At 42.9% G+C, this 26,200-nt stretch overlaps 1 protein-coding gene and 1 long non-coding RNA gene across 4 annotated transcripts in view; one reads left to right on the forward strand and one right to left on the reverse strand.

The window, feature by feature from the left end:
• Nucleotides 1-26,200, forward strand: part of LOC125451703 (dual specificity calcium/calmodulin-dependent 3',5'-cyclic nucleotide phosphodiesterase 1A-like) — a 793,424-nt gene that overhangs the window by 123,958 nt on the left and 643,266 nt on the right. The window lies entirely within an intron of this gene.
• On the reverse strand, nt 3,321-12,074 carry LOC125451704 (uncharacterized). Its single transcript, XR_007247357.1, has 3 exons — nt 11,862-12,074; nt 9,300-9,404; nt 3,321-3,478 (listed from the first exon to the last, which is right to left on the reverse strand). It is a non-coding gene; the product is annotated as an uncharacterized LOC125451704 (long non-coding RNA).

A 26,200-nucleotide genomic window follows, 5' to 3' on the forward strand; every position in this document is an offset into this window, starting at 1 on the left:
TGAATGAAGGCTTTGCTTTACCTTGTGAGGGTTGCCTGAGCTATCAGGACAGGAGATAGTATTCAGGCCTCTGACGCAGGTTTGGGAGCTGTAGCAAGATGTTAGGGTCAGACCACTTTGATGAGTGCTTCCACTTCCATATCCCTTTTTGTCCATCTTCCCTCTCAAGGCCATGTTCCCTCCATTAGGATTTTGGGAGCACATCAATGTGACATTAAATAGCCAAGGCAAGAGTTTCCCTTGTTATTCTTTAGAATTCTGAAGGTCAGCATTCATTCCATCAACTGGTCAAGGTAAGGCTGCCAAAAGACCGTGGGCGGTTCTTTGATAGAGAGCGAAAGTGAGAGAGAGAGAGCGAGAGAGGCAACTGATGGTAGTTTAATCTGAGAGCCATCACACCTCAGGTGAGGGGAGAGGTTGGGAAGGACAGTCCTGGTATCGCTTTGCATCTTAAAAGAGCTGTTCGGCCAACTGAGCTAACAACTCTTTCCATGTGGTAGGCATCAGTGCAGAGGCCTGAGACATTGTGGCAATTCCTGTTAGAGACAGACTCCTCTGATCGGTCTCCTCCAATGTATGGAGAGGAGCAGGTGAAGTGAGGACCCTCACAGAGAAGCAACAGACCAGCAGAGGATCCCAGTAACTCGAGGCAGACACAGGAATAAGATTTTTCTTATTCTTAAATAGAACAAATAGTAAAATAAAAGCATAAGTCCACATTCTATTCATTTGTGGTATGTCTGGGTTGAAAATTGAAAAGCAGCTCCTCAAAGTAGTAATCTCTGGATTGCTCCCAGTGCCTCACAGGTGTAAGTATCCAAACAGAAGGATAGAATGGATGAATGTGTGACTGGAGGAGTGGTGTGGGAGGAAGGTATTTTAGGTTCCTGAGGCATTGGGACTATTTTTGTGGGAGATGTGTCCTGTTCATTTTGAACTGGAACAGGGCCAACATTGTTGTGGGAAGGTTTGCTCGTGCTTTTGGGGCTGGTTTAAACTAGATCGGCAGGGGGCTGGAATCCTGATGGGTAGTTTAGGAGGGAGAGAAACTGATGAGGAATTAGAAGTTAAAATAGAAATAATTGAGTCTGGAGGTAAGGAAACGTAGGCTAAATAAGAAAAAAGTAAGTTCAGCAGGGCTAAATGGAATATATTCTAATGCAAGCTGTCTGAGGAATAAGACAGAAAAATGGAGGGTATAGATGGACACACTTCTATGGCTTCTGAAAGCTGGGGAAGATGGGCAGCTTGACATTGTTGGTTGTAGGATATTCAGATGCGATAGTGAGAGGGGATGGAAGAGGAGGATCGGGGTGGGGTTGAAGTAGTGGTCACAGTAAAGGTCCAGGAACCAATTACAGCTGCGAGGAGGGAGGATTTCCTGAAATGATAATAAATCAGTAATAGTAAATTTGATAGTTTTAGAGTGCCTGGTAGGGTGGGAGCATAATTCTTAAATTATTAAATTAAACAGAATATTTTTAGCCAAAGGAGGGTCATTTCTGGCCTAATATTCAGAAATGAGCCTGGGCAGGTGTAAGGTATAGCAGTAGTGGGGCATTTTGGAGAATATCATCCAAACTCTGCTGGATTTAGAATAGTTATGTGTGGTTCAGAGAACCATAGAAAAGTTACAGTATAGAAAGAGCCCATTCTGCCCATCCTGTCTCTGCAATCTGAATAAACTGGCCACTTGTTCTAATGGGGCAGGAATAAAAGTTTCAAACTGGGGAAAGACAAATTTCACTAAAAATAAGATATAATTTGGTCCAAGTGGACTGAGTCAGATAAACCTGTGTCAGTGCAATGGGAGGCATTCAAGGATGCAATAACAAAAGTACAAGGCAAATATATTCCCATAAGTGGGGCAAAGACCAGAGAACCCCAAATGTCAAGGGACACGAAGCTTAGGATAAAAGAGAAGCTTACGGCAGAAACCTTTGGTCACTTCATCCAAGTCATTTAAATAAATTGTAACATGTTGAGGTATAGCACTGATCCCTTGGGGCACACTGCTTATTACATTTAACCAACCAAAAAATGGCAGACTTATGACTAATATCTATCTACTGCCAATATGTTATCCCTTCGACCATGAACTTTAAGCTTCCACATTAGTCTTTGAAGTGAAAGCTCATCAAATGCCTTCTGGAAATCCAAGTTTCCTGTTTGGATCAGAGAACTATAGAAAAGTTACAGATTAGAAAGAGCCCATTCCACCCATCCTGCCTCTGCAATCTGAATAAACTAACCAACTGCTCGCATCCACAAACCAGCACCTTGGCTATAGGTTACAGTACTACAGCTGCAGATCCAGGCTCCTGTTAAATGAGTTGTGGGTTTCTGCCTCAACCATCTCAATCGAGCAGTGAATTCCGGACATGCACCACCCTCTGGGTGTAAATATTTCCCCTCATTTCCCATCCCACCCTTCTACCAATCACCATCAATCTGTGCTTCCTGATAATTGACCACTCCATTAACAGATACTGGTCTACGTTGGCCACTCTATCCAAGCCTTTTTTATTTTGTACACCTCTATTAATTCACCCCTGTGCCTCCTTTTCTCTAATGGAAAATCTGAGCCTTTATAATTTTTCCTCATACCTGCAATTTCCAAGGCCTGGAAACATCCTTGTAAAGTCACACCTCTGTGGAGGAGTGCACTGGGAATCAAGCCGCATTATTTCAAGTGATAACACAATATGGAGCTGGAGGAACACAGCAGGCTAGAGGAGCAGGAAAGCTGACGTTTCGGATCGGGACCCTTTTTCAGAAAAAATATTTTTATTTCTCAAGTTGTCAGTATGTCAAAGATTTTATCAAAGTGTACAAAATGCTCCGATTTACCTGTCTTTTTAGACCCAGGTTAACAGAGAACATGGACCAGGTTTCTGTACCCAGTGAGAATTACTATTTATTACAAATAAATAGATGCTAACCAAAGGTAAGCAACTACAAATTGTCGATGTGTAACTCGAATAGCTAAAGCTCTCACCCGCTTACAGGACTCCCCTTCTCACATACAGACAAAAAAAATTGGTGTTAACGGCAGAAAGTAAATACTGGGAAAGTAGCTGAATGATCCCAGTTCATAATATTCACTGAGAGGACCCGTTCGCTTGTCACAGCTTTCTGTCCTTCAATCTTTCTTCTTGAGGTCCTTTTCACTTCAACACAGAAGACACATAGTGACTTGTTCAAAACTTATATAGTCTCTGACTTCTTGGGTTAAAAGCCACAGCTTACAACAGTTGGTGGGGAAAAATAAACAGGCTTCCTTTGGGCTTTGAGTTTTTATTAATTGCGGAGAATAGAACGGCACCTTCCTTTCCCGACGTCTGATAGCTCCTGCTATCATGCTCATACCCACAAGATGTTCAGCCAGCTGGGACCAAACTGTATAGTCGTTAAGGAGTCCGTTCCACAAACCTTGCATGTAGAACAGCCTTTTTCGCATTTCACTCAACAATCAAAACTGAAGAACAATGAAAAAGATTCAGTCTTTACAGGTAGTACGCAGGTACATGTAATTAGGATGGCTAATATGACGTTATTGTGTATTGCAAGTGGAATTAAATATCATTGTAGAGAGGTTAAACTTCAGCTGAACAGGACATTGGTGAGAAACATGTCGGGAGAACTATATCTAGTGTTGCTGTTCTTATTTAAGGAAGGAAGCAATTCAGAGATGGCAACGCTGACAAATCACAGATAGAAAGACTTTCCGCATATCAAATACTATGATGACAATGTACTGGAATTTGGAATCCATGATGTTGAGAGTGCCAAAGCTGACAGGATCCTAGACTGCATCAATTTAATGTTCATGAAAAGTGGAAGCTCAGGGGAACAGAGGGATCTTGAGGCATTTGTCCACAGATCCCTGAAGGTGGCAGGACAAATTGATACAGCAGGAAAGATGGCATATGAGACGCTTGGCTTTATCAGTTGAGGCATAGATTATAAGAGCAGGGAGGTTACGTTGTTGCTACACAGATCTTTGACTAGGTCACAGTTGGAGTATTGTATGCAGTTCTGGTCACCATACTATAGGAAGGATGTGAATGTGTGGACAGGGTGCAGAGGAATTCCACCAGGATGTTGCCTGGGATTTTAGCTGTGAAGAGAAGCTGGATAAACTCAAGTTGTTTTCTGTAGAGAAGAGAATGTTGATAGAGATGTATGAGATTATGAACGTTAGGCATAGGCTGGGTAGGAAGAAGCTGTTCCCCTTATTTGAAAGGTCAAGAAAAACGGGGCAAACATTTAAAGTGAAAGGGAGGGGGTTTAGAGGGGTTTTAAGGAAAAGTTTTTGCTTTGCTCAGAGGTGGTTTGGAATGCACTGTCTAGAGGCTAGTTGTGGTAGGAAGCCTAACAACCTTTAAAAGGAACAAAAACAGAAATTGCTGGAAAAGCTCAGCAGATCTGGCAGCATCTGTGAAGAGAAATCTGAGGTAACGTTGCGGGTGGAGTGACCAAAGTAAAGCATCTACAGCACAAGATAGAGCTACATGACTACAACAAGTCAGCTAGAGCACTATGCGCAATTGCATTTCTCCAACAGCCTCTTTTTCACAAGAAAGTTTGCATGCGTTATATTTGTAGTTACAAGTTACTCAATGATTGCTGTCAACAAAGAAAATTCTCAGTCATAAACAAAGCTGGCATTAATGCTAGTCTGATCTACTTTCAACAGAATCCACACATGCATTTTACTGGTTATCCCTGAAGTGTTTAGGATTTTCAATGGCATACATAACTAAGGCTATTGGCTTTGCAACTAGTATCTGCTCATTCTAGACCTGGGGAGTGCTTGATCCTGCAGTGAGTTATTTGATCACAGCAAAATGCTTGTCTTTCAGATTCAAGATCTACTGGGCCGGTGACTTCCAGAGCATGTCAAACCATTTTTCAGAGATAGTAAGAACTGCGATGGTGGAGGCCCTGACCCGAAACATTAACTTTCTTGCTTCTCTGATGCTGCCTGGCCTGCTGTGCTCCTCCAGCTCCATGCTGTGCTATCACAAGCTGTTTCTGGTAGTTTTGTTTTCATTTGAAGTAAAGGCTGTTCTTGTTATGTGCCCCATTTGTGTAGCTGTTCACATTCCTATGACAAAATAACCAGGAATTTTGCCAGACAGTTCACAAATCCAGCAATCATCGCACTACATTTACATTTGCTGGTCGTTGCATCTTTGCTATAGCTACCACCTTTTGTTTTTGGTACATGATCTACGTAGTTGACTTCAGGCAACTTCAGTTGCAACTTTTACTTCTTATTCTGGTCTTTTGTCTTCCATATTTTTCCTTCTGCAATGACGGCCTCTTCTGCTTTCACTTGGCTATTTCAGGGTTACCTCCTTCAGCTGGATAAGATAGTATGAATACCAAACAGAAAGACTCTCGAATATAATTGCTGCTAAATGAGTTAATCTAATCTCAAGCCAAAGATTAATCAGCTCAAAATAGTATGCTAACCATGTGCGATGTGTCAAATTATTTTTTCAACGTATCACCTATATTTGGCAACACAGAACACAGCACATGGCTTGAGCAACCAGTGTTTCAAAATTAAAGCCGAAACAGAGAAAACATTTAAACAACAGAAAATGTATGCACTGTGTCTAACATATTGTTAAATCTTTCATTTCCACTAAATTGTACATTGTGCAAAATAAATAGTTTGGAAGATAAAGTAAATAAACATGGTTCACTGACAACTTTTGCCTATCACATTCTCAGTATTCATTGAGTTATTCTTCACGTACTTTTTTTAACTTTTTCAGAATTTTCGTTTTTTTGGTTCATTTGCAGGATGGCAAAACTGAGAGACTTGTGCTTGTTCAGACGAGGTAGTTGATGATTATTGATGCTGGTGTAACTGTACAGCTGAAGATACTGTCCTCTTACTTGTTTACCAGCTCTCTATAACATTTGATTACAGCTGTTTCCACATTGAATTCATCCACAGAGAGGCCATCCCAGGAGATCATTATGAAATTGTCAATGGTTTGATTGTCAAGGACATACATCAGTTAGTCCTGATGGTGTTCACAAAGGAGAAGCCTCTCTCTATTTTGGCAATGGCCAATGGTATTACCAATACGAATTCTACTAGATGAAGGGAGTTAAAGAACACTGCTTTCATTTCTTTGAAACACCTCGAACTCTGGACTCAATATTGAGTTCAGTTATTTTAGGGCCTGAATGCTCCCATGACCTAGCCCCTATCTCACATACCAGGCCTTGTTATCGCGTATTCTGCCTATATGCAATACCTATTGATAGCAACTAACAGTCTCCATTACAGCTATTCACCCTCCCAGCCAGATCGCTATCCATTCCTTTGTTTGTCCAACTGTTGTGGTCTCTCTTTGGGTTCTATCCCCACCTATTGTTTACTCATTACCCCCTCCCCTCACCCTATCGTCTGCATATAAACTGGCATTTTCCTAGCAACCATCAGTTCCAAGGAAGGGTCACTCCACCCGCAATGTTACCTCTGATTTCTCTTCACCGATGCTGCCAGACCTGCTGAGCTTTTCCAGTAATTTCTGTTTTTGTTCCTTTTAAAGGTTGTTAGGCTTCCTACCACAACTAGCCTCTAGACAGTGCATTCCAAACCACCTCTGAGCAAAGCAAAAACTTTTCCTTAAAACCCCTCTAAACACACTCTCTTTCACTTTTAATGGCCATGAAAACATATTTATAAGAACAGCTGTGATGTACAATGGGTATTGCAGCTCTACAGTTAAGAATGGAAATTCAAAGTCCCATTTGATCATAGGTACAATTGTTCAGTGAGTAAAGGTGCTGTTAGTGCAGTGCTACTGCATTCATATTCCAAGTTTGCTTCCTAGTCTGTGCCAAGCTTGCCCTCTCTTCTCATGCCAACTTTTGTGATGTCCAATCTGGACTCTGACTTAGAAAAGGAGGTCAGAGAGGTTTCCTGCTGTGACTGTTGTCTAACACCATGACTAGAAAGATAAGTGTTACAGAAAAAAAACCAGATTTGCTCACTATTTCTGGAGCAGTTCTAAAGCAAGCACTTTGTGCAATCAAACCAAGCAGGCAATTTATTTTCTCTAAGGTTTCTAATTACCTAATTTCTCAAACATTTAAAATAATTAAATTAAGTGGAAAATAATGATTTTGTTCTTCCATTCATACAAATTGTTGAAGGAGAATCCCTCCATTATAGTATTATTCTTTGACTCAGTAAGACAAGGGAGTAGCTTTTCTGAGAAATATTCTGGATGCTATCTTCACTGTATTTCTTCATCTTGCCCAGTCATGCAGACAGCTGTCAGTTTCAAAATCTTTGATTTGTTAAAGTTGTTGCTCAAATGCTGAAACTAACTTCTAGTAGATTTGTCCTGCTTTAGTGTTGAGCAATATTTCAGCAGATTCTTCAGACTGTCGTAAAATAATCTCATTGAAAAAGCAGTCAAAATTTTAATTAAATATTGTCATGAATTTAGAGGACATCTTGCAGCTTTTGGTCATATTACAAAATGATTACTTGGAGAATTGCATTTACCATTTAGACTGGAGTTAAAGAAAACTTGATGAAGCCTTCACGGAAGATTTGCTGATTTTACTTGGTGAAACCAACTCTTCATTGTGCTGAAAGGTTGGATTTAATATACAGTAATGGAACAATGCATTGGCTGAAGAAGCATTAGCAACCCCTCTAATACCATTCCTAAGTTTCCCAAAGTAATTAAAATCACATCAGACATCGACCTGGCTCATACCAAGCTTCCTAAGTCCCAAACAACGCATGGTCCACCTTGCTCAAAAATCAAAGGCCAGCAGCCTTTTCAATAGCAGGAGCACCACTGGTGGCCAGCACTGGTACTGCAGCATTCTCTGGGTGAAATCAGGCTTTCCTGATCCCAGTAGGCTTTGGTTTACGGGGAAAGGGTCAATTTCCATGGGCTATTATACCAGTAGCAGCCCACTGACACCCTTGAGACCTTAACTGGCCTTGACGCATGAAGATCAACTTTACTTTTTCCATCTCAAATATAACTTTGGGGAACTGGGCCCGACATCCTCCATAACAAAGTGTGGAGCTGGATGAACACAGCAGGCCAAGCAGCATCTTAGGAGCACAAAATCTGATGTTTCGGGCCTAGACCCTTCATCAGAAAAGGGGGATTGGGGCAGGATTCTGAAATAAATAGGGAGAGAGGGGGAGGCGGACTGAAGATGGATAGAGGAGCCCAGCTCATCCCAGCCTGCCTAACCTGTTCTTCATCTCATCTTTTCCCTCCTCCTACCTCTAGCCGCACCTCCATTTCCTACCTACTAGTCACATCCCGCCCTGTTGACCTGTCCGTCCTCCCCGGACTGACCTATCCCTTCCCTACCTTCATATGGATAATGATGGGATAGTGTAGGGGGAGGGGCTTAGATTAGTTCACAGGTCGGCGCAACATTGAGGGCCGAAGGGCCTGTTCTGTGCTGTATTGTTCTATGTTTTATGTTCTATACCTCCCCGCCCATACTCTCCTCTCCAACTATCTTCTCCTCTATCCATCTCCGCCTCCCCCTCTCTCCCTATTTATTTCAGAACCCTCTCCCCATTCCCCTTTTCTGATCAAGGGCCTAGGCCCAAAACGTCAGCTTTTGTGCTCCTAAGATGCTGCTTGGCCTGCTGTGTTCATCCAGCTCCACACTTTGTTATTGTGGATTCTCCAGCATCTGCAGTTCCCATTATCTCTGACCCCAACATCCTGCATCTTTTTTTTCTAGTTTATCTGAAATTTTTGAACTCTGCATACTCTAAATAATTAAATACAGTCTCTTAATTCACATAAAAAACAATTGTCATTGGATCCCATGGAATGGAAACTGGTGAAGAAGAAAAATCTTTACAAGTTAATATTAGTCAAGGAATCTAGTTGAAGGGTCAAATGTGAGTTGATGAAATTATAGTTAAAGTTGGCAGGAAAGAGGATGTTAAAGTACTTATGATACATTACATAGGATAAAAGGGACATTTGCCATGGAGGTGAATGGGCATGACTTTTTGCTACTATATGACCATATATATTAGAATTAGTTTATTGTCATGTGTACTCGAATGAGTACAGTACACAGGTTATAAGTTGTCACTTATGGTGCCTTCTTAGGTACCAGGGTACCTAGGTAGATTCTTAAGTACAAATTCTTTTGGGGGAAAAAAATAGAAAAATAAAGAAATAAAAAGTCCAGCAATAAATTAGAAATATAGAGAAATAATAATTCAGAGTAACATTTCTTCCAAAACAGATCGCACCAGGCTTCACCTTGAGGCTGGGAGTGCTGGGAGTTTGAGTCCACATTGAGGCTGGGGTCTGCGTTCGTGCTGAGGCCTGGGTCCACTCTGACACCCTGGACATCACTGAAACTGCCTAAGGATGGGAAGTAAAAAGAAAATAACATGAAAAGAGAGAAATGAAGGAAAGAAATGGATGGAGCGGATGTGCTTCGGCTCAGGAGTCCTATTGCGCTGCCATGTTGATGGATATCTGGATAGATGCCTGAAAGCCTTCACGTGCCGAGACAAAAATTTACTGCACCTTCAAGAGCAAGCTGGAAGTGTAGAAAATTTAATATAACAGAGAGTTGCAGGATGTTGGGCCCAGTTCTCCAAAGTTACATTTGAGATGGAAAAAGTAAAGTTGATCTTCATGCCTCAAGGCCAGTTAAGATCTTAAGGGTCTCAGTGGGCTGCTACTGGTGTAATAGCCCATGGAAATTGACCCTTTCCCCGTAAACCAAAGCCTACTGGGATCAGGAAAAATGGGAACTGCAGATGCTGGAGATTCCAAGATAATAAAATGTGAGGCTGGATGAACACAGCAGGCCAAGCAGCAGGGTCTAGGCCCGAAACGTCAGCTTTTGTGCTCCTGAGATGCTGCTTGGCCTGCTGTGTTCATCCAGCCTCACATTTTATTATCTTGGGATCAGGAAAGCCTGATTTCACCCAGAGAATGCTGCAGTACCAGTGCTGGCCACCAGTGGTGCTCCTGCTATTGAAAAGGCTGCTGGCCTTTGATTTTTGAGCAAGGTGGACCATGCGTTGTTTGGGACTTAGGAAGCTTGGTATGAGCCAGGTCGATGTCTGATGTGATTTTAATTACGTTGGGAAACTTAGGAAGGTTGCTAATGCTTCCTCAGCCAATGCATTGTTCCATTACTGTATATTAAATTCAACCGTTCAGCACAATGAAAAGTTGGTTTCACCAAGTAAAATCAGCAACAAATCTTTTGAGGATTTGTGGTACTCTCCATAATAATGCTTGCCCTGCTGATGGCAACCCTCACCTCCATCATAAATCATAAATGTACTATATCCATCATTTCCCAGACACCACTTGTGACCTGGGACAGGTGGAGGTACAGGAGGTGGGCGGTGGGGGGTGGGGGGCGGTGGGAGGGGGAGGTTGTACAAGTTCCTGCTGCCTGCACCTCTCAGTTTGCCTTGGACTGTATGGCTTGTTGATTGTAAAATGTATTGGTAATAGTGAGCAGTTAGCTTCCATTAATTTCATATGCATGGCAAAATGACACTGGCTGCAGGTATCTATGAGGTGGCATTTAAAGGCCTTAAAGGGATTTAGAAGCATTGTCTGTCGTCAGGGATGCCAGTGGACATTGTAAGGATATGGTCTTCAATGGCACGCCACTGCTACATTAGCCAGTCACAAATCATGTCAGCGCCAGCCTCGTGCTGTGTAATTTGTGGGTAACAGCACGCTTCCACTATTACTCTGTCATTTGTCTGGGTCTAAGGGTTTACTTGGTTGAAAGTGGTAGATGATTAACCACATCTAACTATTAACAAGCAGAAGTTTTTTTGTTTGAACAAGACTCATGAAAGCAATCAGGTACAAGACACATTAATTTGTTAGAGATTGTTACTAAGACTCTATAAGATTCTAAGATGTTCAGTCCTTAAAATTCCCAAGCCAGTGTGACCTCATCGGACTGGGTGTAGGTTAATGTAATCCCCAACATTAACCCTTTCAGCACCATTCCCTTGTACAACATGTATGACCATGTAACGTGTAACAGATAACTGCAGGTATGTCTCTGAGTAATGAAACCTCAGCATTCAAACTGAGAAGACTCCAAACATGACTTCTTGCAGTTCAAGAAAGTTGCTGCTGTAGTCTGTGAGGCTGAATGAGAACCCATATAGGAGCTCACAATTTATCATCAGTTCTTCAGTAATTAGTAATGAGATCATTTCCTCAATGTGAACACTTCATATCTGAATTGTGATTGATTAGGTGGATATCACCTGCCATTTGCCGACTGATGGAATAATAAATCTTCTTTTAGTTATGTCACTGAAGTCTTGGGAATGCACAAATGACTATTTGCATAATTTGTCATATGCATTTCGTAGAATTGAGAAAGATGATGTTATTGACACTGTTTTAATCAATGGAACGGTAAGCTGGGTAATAGTTAAGCTCTTTAGTTACATCTTATAGAAGAATATAATACCAAAGGAGAACAATTGACTCATCATGCTTGTGCTGGTTCTTTAAAAACATTATCCAATTGGCTCCTCTGCCCTGATCTTTCCCATAGTATTGCTTTCCAGTATTTATATAATTATCTTTTAAAATGTATAATTTGAATCTCCTCACCACCCATCCAGTCAGTGCATTCATGATCATAACAGATAACTGCACTGCGATCATTTCTCCTCATTATATCTGACTAATTTTACAATAACCTTAGATACTTGTCATTTAGTTACTGACCCTTCTCTTACTAGAAACATTTTCTCCCTATTGAATCCATCAAAACTAATCACGATTTTAAGTAATTCTATTGAATCTCAATGTAACTACCTCAACTGTAAGGAGAACAGTTTCAAACAGTTCCATTTTTTTCCCGAAGAAGAGTCTAGGCCAGAAACGTCAGCTTTCCTGCTCCTTTGATGCTGCTTGGCCTGCTGTGTTCATCCAGCTCTACATCTTGCTGTCTCAGATTCTCCAGCATCTGCAGTTCCTATTACTCTGTAACAAATTTCTTGCTTTTCTGGCGAGCTCAACTCCGTCTTCTCTGACACCAACCAGTAAATCTCCATTTCACTCCTTTCAAAGACTTTGACCTCGTTGTTTACTTTTCAGATCATTGACCTTTTATCCAGGCAATCTAGTTACATTATGGAGAGGTTCACTAAGGCAGAGATTCTGTATGAATCTGTGAGTTCTGTGAGCACTTTGTGCCTCCTGGCTTCAACGGGTTGAGCCTGTTGCATGCACCACTGGTCTCTGTGCTCAACTGCACCTGTGTTTTGATTAATGTACTGATTGCAATGCTGAGGAAAGTGCTGGCCAACGTTTCAAACAGTCACAAAGACATAACAGCAACAGCAGAAACCACTTGGCTCATCCTGTCCATTTTGGCTCTCTTTCAAAGAATCCAATTAGTCCCCTTCTTCAGATACTAAAAATGAGAGGATGAACTTAACAAAGGTAATTATCAGAAACAACTGGAGAGATGTGGACTTAACTATTTTCACACTCTGTAGGATTTCTAATACCTCTTCCTTGTGAACCTCAATCCCACCTAGTCTAGTAGCCTGTATCTCAGTATTCTCCTCGACAACATTGTCGTTTTCTAGAGTGAACACTGCCGAAAAATATTCATTTAGTGCTTCCCCTATCTCTTCTGACTCCACACACAATTTCCCACTACCATCCTTGACTGGCCTTAATCTTACTCTCATCACCCTTTTATTCCTTAAATACCTATAGAAAGCCTTAGGGTTTACCCTGATCCCATCCACCAACAACTTCTCGTGTCTCCTCCTGGCTCTTCTGAGCTCTCTCTTTAGGTGGCTTTCCTGGCTACCTTGTGACCCTCAAGCGCCCTAACTGAGCCTTCACATCTCATCCTGACATAAGCCTCCTTCTTCCTCTTGACCAGAGATTCCACCTCCTTCGTAAACCTCGGCTCCCGCACTCTACAGCTTCCTCCCTGCCTGACAGGTACATACTTATCTAGGACACACAGGAGCTTTTCCTTCAATAAGCTCCACATTTCCAATGTGCCCATCCCCTGCAGTTTCCTTCCCCATCCTATGCTCCCTAAATCTTGCCTAATCTCATACTAATTGCCTTTCCCCCAGCTATAACTCTTGCCTAGTGGTATACACCTATCCCTTTCCATCACTAAAGTAAACATAACAGAATTGTGATCGCTATCACCAAAGTGCTCACCTACTTCCAAATCTAACACCTGGCCGGGCTCATTACCCAGTGCCAAATCTAATGTGGCTTCGCCCCTTGTTGGTCTATCTACATACTGTGTCAGAAAGCCCTCCTGCACACACTGGGCAAAAAACTGACCCATCTGTAGTACTCGAACTATAGTGTTCCCAGTCAATATCTGGAAAGTTGAAGTCCCCCATGATAACTACCCTGTCTCTCTCACTCGTATCGGGAATCATCTTTGCTATCCTTTCCTCTACATATCTGGAACTATTCGGAGGCCTTTAGAAAACTCCCAACAGGGTAACCTCTCCTTTCCTGTTTCTAACCTCAGCCCATACTACCTCAGCTGACGAGTCCCCAAACATCCTTTCTGCAACTGTCATACTGTCCTTTAGAGGGAACATTTGTGAAGATTTTCCATCAGAATGATGTTGTGACAGATGGCCACCCCCGCCAGACCTAACTATTTTTGTCACACCTGACCCACCTATGTGGAATAGCGTAAAGAGGGCACAACCACAAAAAGAAAGCTGATAACATAGATCCTTGAAAGTTGCCACCCAGGTTGACAGGGCTGTTAAGAAGGCATACAGTGTTTTAGCTTTTATTAATAGAGGGATCGAGTTCCGGAACCAAGAGGTTATGCTGCAGCTGTACAAAACTCTGGTGCGGCTGCACTTGGAGTATTGCGTACAGTTCTGGCCACGGCATTATAGGAAGGATGTGGAAGCTTTGGGAAGGGTGCAGAGGAGATTTACTGGGATGTTGCCTGGTATGGAGGGAAGTTGTTATGAGGAAAGGCTGAGGGATTTGAGGCTGTTTTCGTTAGAGAGAAGAAGGTTGAGAGGTGACTTAATTGAAACATATAAAATAATTGGAGGGTTAGACAGGGTGGATAGGGAGAGCCTTTTTCCTAGGATGGTGACGGTGAGCACGAGGGGGCATAGCTTTAAATTGAGGGGTGAAAGATATAGGACAGATGTCAGAGGTGGTTTCTTTACTCAGAGAGTAGTAAGGGAATGGAACGCTTTGCCTGCAATGGCTGTAGATTCGCCAACTTTAGGTACATTTAAGTTGTCATTGGACAGGCATATGGACGTACTTGGAATAGAGTAGGTTAGATGGGCTTGAGATCAGTATGACAGGTCGGCACAACGTCGAGGGCCGAAGGGCCTGTACTGTGCTGCAATGTTCTATGTTCTATGTTCTACATGTGGGATACTCTCTCTCAAAAAGAATCGGCTGATGAGTGACCTTGCAAAAGATGCTAGAATAAAAGATGTTTCGAAAGTTCAATGCGGAGAAAATATTTCCACTTGTGGAGGGAATCAGAAGCCAACATCTATAACTAATGGACATTCAACAGGAAATTTAAAAGTAAATACTTTACATTGAGTAGAAATTCTTTAAGGTGTTGTTGAGATGAATCTAGCTAATTTTTCCTTTCCTGGAGCTTGTCATTCTTTGTGATTGTGGATGCTAAGAAGTAATCTTTATTCAACAAGCTTACGTTTATTTAACTTTATAACCAAAGTTATCTCATAAAATCTTAGTCCATTGAATTACACTCTGTATATTGCACTTTCATGGCCAAATATGAGACAATCACACAAAATATTATTGCATATCAACCTCCGTAAAATGCTATTAGTTACAAGTGTCAGAAAATAGGGCTAAATTACACTCAGACGTGGTTATGATGACTTAAGGTAATTAGGTTTGTGTTGATTACATCCAAACACACTATGTAATATCTAGGTGTCAAAATTAGAACCAGAAAGCACATCAAGTCTCTGCCTACACATGCTCTTTTTATAGTCGTTTAATAATTTTTTTCAATGACACAGTAATTATATCCCAAAATTTACTTCCTTGAACAATTACACTGGAAAACTTCAGTTGCATCTACTTTATTCAAACCCAGGTGAATGCATGGTGAATGGCAGTGAGAATATATTGCATCTAGAATTGTGTTTTCTCATAAAACATAAAATAAAACATTGTTCAAATGGCTCAGGGAGCATGGGTCCCTTACTTTCAATCAATAAAGGTTAAAAATGGCAGCAGGCAATTAACAGAAAGGAAATATTTTGGCCCCAAAATTCCACTATGTAGAACTGAAAAGAAATGTCATTTTGGGTCCAAGCTGGCATTCTTGCTGCCCATGTGAACTGCAGGTATGATCATGCCAAATGCGTACGTACGCCTGTTATGACAATCTTGTGGCTTTAAGAAGCATGTGTTGATCTGATTTCTTTTAGAGAGAGATTGGGAAACAGGTGATGAGCAGTCTATGAGAAGTTAAGCAACTTGTGAGGCCTTGGGTTTTTTTTTTAAAGTTGGAACATTAGAAGCAGCCTGACTGGGCTTGGTCAAGCTCTCACTGATCAAGGATTTTTAGTTAGTATTCAGTAGTTGCTATTATGGGCTGGAAGAAGTGGAAGCTGTTTCCCCCTCTCTTGGTTACTGCCATAAGCTGGGTTTTTTTTTACCTAGGCTGCTGGACTACATATGAGTCAAAATCTGTTTCCTGAATTTGCCTTTTTGCCACAGGGTGTGTTTATGGGATGTTGCTATATTGGAACAGTTAATTATTAATACTTATTGTATCCATTATTCTGTTAAGTTTTCTGCTAAAGTTATTCTAAGTTCTTTCTTTTGTTTGTATTTTAACTATAGCGTGTGAATAAATAGTGTTTTGCTTAATGTTGAGTAGTTTGACCATCACATTGTATCTGGAACACAACACATTACATTTGCCTTCTTCCAGCTGTTAGGGCCTAGGCTACTTCCTTAAAATATTTTCAGGGGTGTCTGCCAGGTCCATAACATTGCGTACGAAGGATACATTGTTGTATTGATGTGAAACCTTTCCTTCTGAACCCTCTTGTCAATAGGCTAGGCAGGAAAATTAAAACTCAGGGGATAAAGGAGCATTGACAACATAGATGTAAAATAATGAAAGTAGACATAGTAACTCCAGTTCAGCAGCTTGAGTTCTTTGCAAATGCAACAGTTTTTTTTGTGCTGCAGCCAATCTCACTTGCAAAATGTTCTTCCAAAATGTCCAAAATATATGTCCAGTCAATGATACTCTAAATTAATACTTCAGACAATATGTCTTCATTCACTGCTCTTGTTCCCTGCTCTAGCTGCATGCTTCTTGTGATTGGTGTCTCAGCACATGCAAATACCATGTCCAAGCTATCCTCAAAAGTACAGGGGATCCCCAACTTACGAACATCCAACTTACAAACACTCATACTTCCCATCTCATACATGGATGAATTTTAAAGAATGGCTGCTTTTTATTTGCCTACACTGTGTTCCAACTCACAAACAAATTGCATTGCGAATGGACTCAGGAATGGAACCTATTCGCAACCCAGAAATTATATGTATGTAAAGAGGTAGTAGCATAGTTGGTAACTCAGTTGAGAATGAGTGTTTCTTCTTCATTGCTGACTCCTTGCTCGTCACCTTTTTTCTCCTGTGAATGGGTCTAGCTTTTTCCAAACTATGCTACGTTTGTACTCATGCTGCATGCTGCTGTATACATCACATGACCTGTAGCTGGCTCCCAGTTAAGAAATGCCTCGATTTTAACATTGTAAGATTTACTTACTTGTTATCAAGTTCTCCAAGGGCATTCCGTAGTCTGTTTCAGTTGTCTTCCTTTGTCAAACAGCCCTGAGAGAAATCTGTGCTCCTCCAATTCTGATCCTTAATTGCTCCAAGCGTATTGGCCTGGCCTTCAGCTGTCTTGACCTACTGCTCTAGAATTCCCTCTCTAAATCATGTTAATATTATGTCTGAGTCACAGAATGCTTACAGTGCAGAAGAAAGCTATTTGTTGCCTTTTGCCTGTACTGGCTGCCGGAAGAAACAATTTACCTGGAGCCAACCCTTTACCTTCTCACCACAGCCCTGTACATTCTTCCTTTTCAAGTCACAAACCAATTCCTCATTGAAAGTAAGATAATAAAATGTGAGGCTGGATGAACACAGCAGGCCAAGCAGCATCTCAGGAGCACAAAAGCTGATGTTTCGGGCCTAGACCCTTCATCAGAGAGGGGGATGGGGTGAGGGTTCTGGAATAAATAGGGAGAGAGGGGGAGGCGGACCGAAGATGGAGAGAAAAGAAGATAGGTGGAGAGAGTATAGGTGGGGAGGTAGGGAGGGGATAGGTCAGTCCAGGGAAGACGGGCAGGTCAAGGAGGTGGGATGAGGTTAGTAGGTAGATGGGGGTGCGGCTTGGGGTGGAAGGATGGGATGGGTGAGAGGAAGAACAGGTTAGGGAGGCAGAGACAGGTTGGACTGGTTTTGGGATGCAGTGGGTGGGGGGGAAGAGCTGGGCTGGTTGTGTGGTGCAGTGGGGGGGAGGGGATGAACTGGGCTGGTTTAGGGATGCAGTTGGGGAAGGGGAGATTTTGAAACTGGTGAAGTCCACATTGATACCATTAGGATGCAGGGTTCTCAGGCGGAATATGAGTTGCTGTTCCTGCAACCTTCTGGTGGCATCATTGTGGCACTGCAGGAGGCCCATGATGGACATGTCATCTAAAGAATGGGAGGGGAGTGGAAATGGTTTGCGACTGGGAGGTGCAGTTGTTTGTTGCGAACTGAGCGGAGGTGTTCTGCAAAGCGGTCTCCAAGCTTCTGCTTGGTTTCCCCAATGTAGAGGAAGCCACACCGGGTACAGTGGATGCAGTATACAGGAGGCAGAGACAGGTTCGACTGGTTTTGGGATGCAGTGGGTGGAGGGGAAGAGCTGGGCTGGTTGTGTGGTGCAGTGGGGGGAGGGGACGAACTGGGCTGGTTTGCAGGAATAGCAACTCATATTCCGCCTGGGAACCCTGCAGCCTAATGGTATCAATGTGGACTTCACCAGTTTCAATATTTCCCCTTCCCCAACTGTCTCCCTAAACCAGCCCAGTTCGTCCCCTCCCCCCACTGCACCACACAACCAGCCCAGCTCTTCCCCTCCACCCACTGCATCCCAAAACCAGTCCAACCTGTCTCTGCCTCCCTAACCTGTTCTTCCTCTCACCCATCCCTTCCTCCCACCCCAAGCCGCACCCCCATCTACCTACTAACCTCATCCCACCTCCTTGACCTGTCCGTCTTCCCTGGACTGAACTATCCCCTCCCTACCTCCCCAACTATACTCTCTTCTCCACCTATCTTCTTTACTCTCCATCTTCGGTCCGCCTCCCCCTCTCTCCCTATTTATTCCAGAACCCTCACCCCATCCCCCTGTCTGATGAAGGGTCTAGGCCCAAAACGTCAGCTTTTGTGCTCCTGAGATGCTGCTTGGCCTGCTGTGTTCATCCAGCCTCACGTTTTATTATCTTGGATTCTCCAGCATCTGCAGTTCCTATTAACTCCTCATTGAAAATTTTCATTGAACTTCCCTCCATAACAGTCTGCAGAAAATACATTCCAGGTTCAAACCACTCAGTGATAATGGGAACTGCAGATGCTGGAAATGGACATGATAACAAAGTGTGGGGCTGGATGAACACAGCAGGCCAAGCAGCATCTTAGGAGCACAAAAGCTGACGTTTCGGGCCTAGACCCTTCATCAGAGAGGGGGATGGGGAGAGGATTCTGAAATAAATAGGGAGAGAGGAGGAGGTGGACCGAAGATGGATAGAGGAGAAGATAGGTGGAGAGGAGAGTATAGGTGGGGAGGTAGGGAGGGGATAAGTCAGTCTGGGGAGGATGGACAGGTCAAGGGGGTGGGATGAGCTTATTAGGTAGGTGATGGGGGTGGGGCTTGAGGTGGGAGGAGGGGATAGGTGAGAGGAAGAACTGGTTAGGGAGGCGGGGACGAGCTGGCCTGGTTTTGGGATGCAGTGGGGGGAGGGGAGATATTGAAGCTAATGGTATATTAGGCTAATGGTATCAATGTGGACTTCACCAGTTTCAAAACCTCCCCTTCCCCTACTGCATCCCTAAACCAGCCCAGTTCGTCCCCTCCCCCCACTGCACCACACAACCAGCCCAGCTCTTCCCCCCCACCCACTGCATCCCAAAACCAGTCCAACCTGTCTCTGCCTCCCTGACCGGTTCTTCCTCTCACCCATCCCTTCCTCCCACCCCAAGCCGCACCCCCATCTACCTACTAACCTCATCCCACCTCCTGGACCTGTCCGTCTTCCCTGGACTGACCTATCCCCTCCCTACCTCCCCACCTATACTCTCTCCACCTATCTTCTTTACTCTCCATCTTCGGTCCGCCTCCCCCTCTCTCCCTATTTATTCCAGTTCCCTCTCCCCATCCCCCTCTCTGATGAAGGGTCTAGGCCCGAAACGTCAGCTTTTGTGCTCCTGAGATGCTGCTTGGCCTACTGTGTTCATCCAGCCTCACATTTTATTATCTTGGAATTCTCCAGCATCTGCAGTTCCCATTATCTCTATTAATGACTTGAATCCCGTTACCATTCTTCAGAACTGGAAGCAGATTGGAAATGTGGCCTTTAAGCTGATGATGTGGGAGTTGGGGGAGAAAGAGTGAGCAGATAAGTGGAGATAGAGCCCAGAGAGAGGGGGAGAGAGAGAGAGAGAAAAAGCAGATAGTAGGCCAGGGTAGAAGAACAGCAAGATGGACAATAATGAGGACAAGTAGTTGAAAATGCATTGGCTGTACAAAAAGCAATCCATTTCATGACAAGGCTTGCAGAGGTGAACAGACAAATAATGGGATATTCATGCTCCAAAACTGTTAAAGTCAATGTTGAGTCCTGAAGGCTGTAAGGTGCCGAAGTGGAATGTGAGGTGTTATTCCTTCAGCTTGCGTTGAGCTTCACTAGAGCACTGCAGTAGGTCTGAGACAGAAATGTTGACATTGGAACATAGCACCTCTGAACTCCCCACTGAGGCTGCAATGACTACCAGCTACAAAACACACTGCAGCAAATTAAACACACTACTTTTCAGGTTTGATTTAATAATAAAATAAAAGTTTACTTAGCAAAGGAAATAATGCTAAAGTAGAATAAACCAAACTGCTTACATATAATGCATAGATAAAGATTTCAATACATGCAGTAAAGATATCATCCCATTAATCCCAAAAAAATTCTGTTATAGATCCAAAAACAGTTCTTCACAGTTCTCCTACTAGATCGAATCACATTCTCTCTCGTAATGATTGTAGCAAGATCGGCCAGGTGGACTTGATAGAATATGAGTTCCCTGATTGGGGTTGTTAACGTGGGCCAACGAGGGAGACCCGGCTGACTGATATAAAGAGGAGTGTCAGACATCTTGTTCACTCTGAGAGCTGACTCTGAGGGAGTTGGATCAGTGCCAGGGACTTTCCATGGGTAAACAAAGGTTGACTTGATGATAGGATGCCAGCATCTGTGATGTTATTTCATCTATCACCTTTCTAAGATTAATTTATGGTGCTCTTTGGCCTGGAGAATCTGATAGCCTCTCTCCTGAGCCTTCATACACCTGACTTTAATTTTTCTTGTCTTTAAACAACCCTTCAGGATTTTACCCAAACCTCTCTAATTTGGAACTATTACTAAACTCCGGATGCTGAGGCTATCCATTTTATTTAAGCAAATCTAATTCTAAACCACCTTCTCCTTTACTCAGGAGAAATTGCTTTACACATCCATCATCAGATAAGAATCCTGCTCCAACCTGAAACTAAAACTGGAAGGCTTCTCTCCAAGGTATTGGTGCTCCCCTAAGCTTAACAAAGTACAGAAGCACCTATCAGAAAGCCTGAATCCTACACTGTATACATTATTTGCTTGTAAAATGTCTCAATCCCACCAATGTGGACAAAAGCTTATTAGTCCTTGGAGGCTAACTTTCTCAAAATGTTCTAACAGAAATCACTATTGAAAAAATACAAGTTAGTCATTAAATGCCTCCAAGCATCATGCACCTTTAACCCAGCATTCGGTTCATCCCACATCGCCAGTTCTGCTTACCAGGCACATAGACAATCCCATTTGCCACTCGTTCAAAATTTTAAAAGTCCAAGCGGAAAAATATAAATATCACATACCCTATATCACACATAATATTCTTTATTTTATGTTCCTTTTGTATTGAAGGATAAGATTTCACTGGCCTTCTTAATTATGTGCTCGACCTACATATTGATTTTGTCGTGACCTGTGCACAAATCCACCTTGGGATTCTGCAGTAAGTTGGCGAATCGTTCATCCCATTACTGCTGCTTATCTGTTTGGGAATGTTAATAAGCTGTACATCTGTTTGGTCAGGGTTGGGAAGATGTCTTCTATCTCCAAAACTACATGTTTACCCTGAGGTTTACAAGTTTTTGGAGATATTTTGAATGGCCCCTTCAAGGGTGGCTTTGCGTCACTGAACACCTGGCAGAACTGAGCCACCAACCACTTATTTGAAAATCCACGCGGCCAAATGCTGATTTCAGCAGTCAAAGCACTGACTTGAAAATTGAATTAGGCAGACATCATTCGTCGAGGTGTACAAAGTACTCACAGGTGTGTGGCGGCACTTCTTCAGTTGAGAAACATTTAAGTGATAGCTGAAAATCGCAGCAGCTTTTCCACAGCAACCAGGAGCAATTGGTGGCCAACTTTGATTTGGAGCCCATGCCCATTACTGCTTGTGACTGCTCAATCCCAAAGACCAGACAAACCCAGAGCCTCTCGTTAACACATTTATCTTGAACCCAGGGATGAAATAAAACTAAAACCCACATCATTACATTAGTAGAATCTCTTTAATTTGATAAAAGCTTGGAAAATAGTGTGGATTAGATTTGACTATCTGATTTATATCTTTTCAGGTTGTGTTTTCTACTGAAGGAAACACAGCAGGGTTTCGTGAGAAATTGTGCACTTCATTCTACACCAGTGAGATGGCATTGAAGCTCTACATAACTATAATATGAGGTCTCTAAATTCTGAAAGCTCTTGCTGTTCATGTGACCGTTCATGTGTACCATTGAAGGTTATTTGTGTTGATGACATTCTAACTTGGATTTAATGTGTTCTTGCACGCTTATGACAAAACTCTGCTAAATGTATTTTCCTGACCTCACCAATGCTTTTCTTTGACGTTTGTCTGCCGTTGGGTGGGATTTGATGGTGGAAATCCGTCCCCACCAGCCCACCATGTGAACCTGATGATAGCGCCAGATGGCCAAAACCATGCCATCAAGAGACGAGTTTCTGAAAGTATGGAAGGCAAGTGATGGAGAAATCTGAAGTCGGTAGCTATTTTCAAATTACTAATCAACAACCGATTTGAGCTTGTTAACAACCCAATTGTCTTTTTTTTGTTGCCCACTGCATTTTTTGGGCAGTAGACAAGAAAATATTTGGGAATGCTTTATGGCAGCTACGATAAGGCAGAGCTTAATATACAATATTGGATCGGGAGTAGGCCATCTGGCTCCTCGACCCTGCTCTGATATTCTATAAGATCATAACTGATCTTTTTGAGACTCAGCTCCACTTGCCCACCCACTCACCATAACACTTAGTTCCTTTACTGTTCAAAAACCTTTACTTTAAATACATTCAACGATGCAGCCTCAACTGCTTCACGTGGCAGGGAATTCTATTGATTCATGACACTTGGGAGAAGAAGTTCCACCTCAGATCAGTTCTAAATCTGCTCCCTCTTATTTTGATGCTACACCCCACCACCGAGTTTTAGTTCTACCCATCAGTGGAAACAACCTCCTTGCTTCTATCTTATCTATTCCCTTCATTATGTTATATTTCCTATAAGAATCCCATCCCCCCATTCCTCTAAAGTCCAATGAGTATAGTCACAGTCTACTCAATCTCTCCTCATAGGCCAACCCTCGCAATTTCAAAATCATCCTAGTGAACCTCCTCTGCACCCCCTCCAGTGTCACTGACATCCTTTCTCAAGTAAGGAGACTAAAACTGTAGACAGCACTCCAGGTGTGGCCATCCATCTAGCGATGAAGGATCATATTCCATTTTCCTTCTTAATTACCTGTTGTACCTACAAACCATCTCCTTATGATTCATGCACAAGGACACCCAGGTCCCTCTGCACAGCAGTGTGCTGAAATTTTTCACCATTTAAATAATAGTCCATTTTGCAGTTATTCCTACCAAAATGGATGACCTCACATTTACCAACATTGTACTCCATCTGCCAGATCCTTGCCCAGTCACTTAACCCATCTGTATCCCTCTGCAGACTTTCAGCATCCTCCAAACACTTTGCTCTGCCACTTTTTGTGTCATCTGCAAACTTTGACACACTACACTTGGTCCCCAATTCCAGGACACAAGAAATGGCCTGCCTCTAGGACTGTGGCTAAGTATAGAGGCGGATTCTGCTGGTGAAGGTAGTAGTCTCAATGTTTATTTAACTCTTCTTTACGAAGGCTAAAAAAGGTTGAAAAGAAAATAAAGACATTTTCAGAGAGCCAGGAGCCTTCAAATTTGTAGCCATGACTGACTTTCCGCTTGTGACACAACCCTTCTGCTGCCTGACATTTTGGATCGGACTCTGGATTGCATGCAGACCACCTCTTTATACCTCTAATTAGTCTCCTTTTCACTGGCCTGCAACTCAATGGCCCGTTCAAGATGTCATAAGATTGATAAGGCCGTTTGATAAGGATCCCCATGATAGGCAGATGGAGAAAGTGAAGTTGCATGGGGTCCAGGGTGTACGAGCTAGATGGATAGAGAACGAGCTGGGCAACAGGAGACAGAGAGTTGTAGAGGAAGGGAGTTTCTCAAAATAGAGAACTGTGACCAGTGGTGTTCCACAGGGATCCATGTAGGGACCACTGTTGTTTGTGATATACATAAATGTCTTGAAGGAAGATATAGATGATCTGATTAGCAAGTTTGCAGATGGCGTTAAGATTCGTGGAGTTGCAGATAGTGAAGGGGACTGTCAGACAATGCAGCAGAATATAGATAGATTGGAGAGTTGGGCGGAGAAATGGCAGATGAAGATATCCAGGAAAAGGCAATTTGATGCATTTTGGAAGATCCAAGTCAAGAGCAAACCATATGGTAAATGGAAAAGCCCTGGGGAAACTTGTTACACAGAGAGAGCTGGGTGTTTAGGTCCATTGTAGCCTGAAGTTTGTAACGCAGGTCAATAGAGTGGTCAAGAAGGCATATGGCATGCTTTCATTCATCAGACGGGGAATTGAGTGCATGAGTTGGCAGGTCATGTTGCAGCTCTATAGCACTTTGATTCAACCACATTTGGAATACTGTGTACAGTCTGGCCCCACATTACCAAAAGGATGTGGATGCTTTGGAGAAGGTGCAGAGGAGGTTCACCAGGATGTTGCCTGCTATGGAGGGTGCTAGCTATGAAGAGAGTTTGAGGAGATTAGGATTATTTACATTAGAAAGATGTAGATTGAGGGGGGACCTGATTGAGGTCTACAAAATCATGAGAGGTACAGACAGGGTGGATAGCAAGAAGCTTTTTCCCCCAGAGTGGGGGACTCAATTACTAGGGGTCATGATTTCAAGGTGAGAGGGGAAATGAGAGGGGAGATATGCGTGGAAAGTTCTTTATGCAGAGGGTGGTGGGTGCCTAGAATGCATTGCCAGCGGAGGTGGTAGAGGCGGGCACAATAACATCATTTAAGATGTATCTAGACAGATACATGAATGGGCAGGGAGCAGAGTGATACAGATCCTTGGAAAATAGCCGACAGGTTTAGATAGAGGATCTGGATTGGCACAGGCTTGGAGGGCCGAAGGGCCTGTTCCTGTGCTGTAATTTTCTTTGTTTTTTTTCAACATTTGATTTGATAGGCTGAGAGGACATAAAATCCAATTCATTTTTTTCAAGGGGCAGTACAGTGGCTCAGTGAATAGCACTGCTGGCTCACAGTGCCAGGGACTTGGGTTTGATGCCAGGCTTGCGCGACTGTCTGTGTGGTGTTTGCATGTTCTCCCCCTGTCTACTTGGGTTTCCTCTGGGTATTGTGGTTTCCTCCCACAGTTCAAAGATGTGCAGATTAGGTGGTCTGGCCATGGTAAATTGCCCTATATATCCAGGGATATGTTAGCTAGGTAGTTTACCATGGGAAATGCTCTGGGTAGGAAGCTCTTGGGAGGGTTGGTGTGGACTGAATGGGCTGAATGGTCTCTTTCTGCACTCTGTGAGATGATCCTACACATGATAGTAAAATGGAAGGCATCATTTTCTTCTTGGTAATTATAATAATTTGTAATCTTCTTAAATTTTCAAATTAAATCAGAAGGATAATTGACAGTTATTATTATCCAATAAAGTAATTAGTAGGATTTGTTCAATGCTAAGATGTCAAATTTTTGATAATATTCTGAGATAGAATATAATATTGGTAGCTTTGCAGCAAAAACATACAACTGTGAGGAGAAGCATGCAGAGGTCCATATTGGGCAGGAGAGCTGACATGCAGCAACAGCTTGACTTTTAGTGCCAGAGGATGGCATTTTGGGCTGCTTCTGGGAGCAGGGACCAAGGCAAGGAAGGCCAAAAGTTAGATCCCCAATGGCAGGATGCCTGTTCACAATGCAATTCTCGGAATGTGAAAGGCAGCCAAACTTCAGCAAGTGTTGAGAAGTCCTTTTGGGTACACCTGCATCTTGTGCATGCTCATTAAAAGGCCGGCTTGTCAGAATTAAGCTATCCACCCCAATTAACTTTTCTGTGAGTGAGCAATATGTGCTTTTGTTTCCTTCTCTCTTTGTAGGCACTGAGTGGCAGCCGAGGTGCTGTACCTACCAGACTTGGGTAGCCACTGTTTTGTCTCCTCTGAGAAGTGTTTACCTGTGTCACACCATAATTGACACTGTGTTGCTGCAGTTTAAGCTGGGGGCACAGAGAATGACTAAGGCAGGGAGACTGGAATGCATTGCACATGTTGGCTGAGGGTGGAAGTCTGTTTGACCAAACGGGATAGAATGACTGGGCAAGATGGAGGGGAGAGAATGTTGGTTGTG

This window comes from Stegostoma tigrinum, chromosome 5 (assembly GCF_030684315.1).
Source record: "Stegostoma tigrinum isolate sSteTig4 chromosome 5, sSteTig4.hap1, whole genome shotgun sequence".
NCBI lineage: Eukaryota > Metazoa > Chordata > Chondrichthyes > Orectolobiformes > Stegostomatidae > Stegostoma > Stegostoma tigrinum.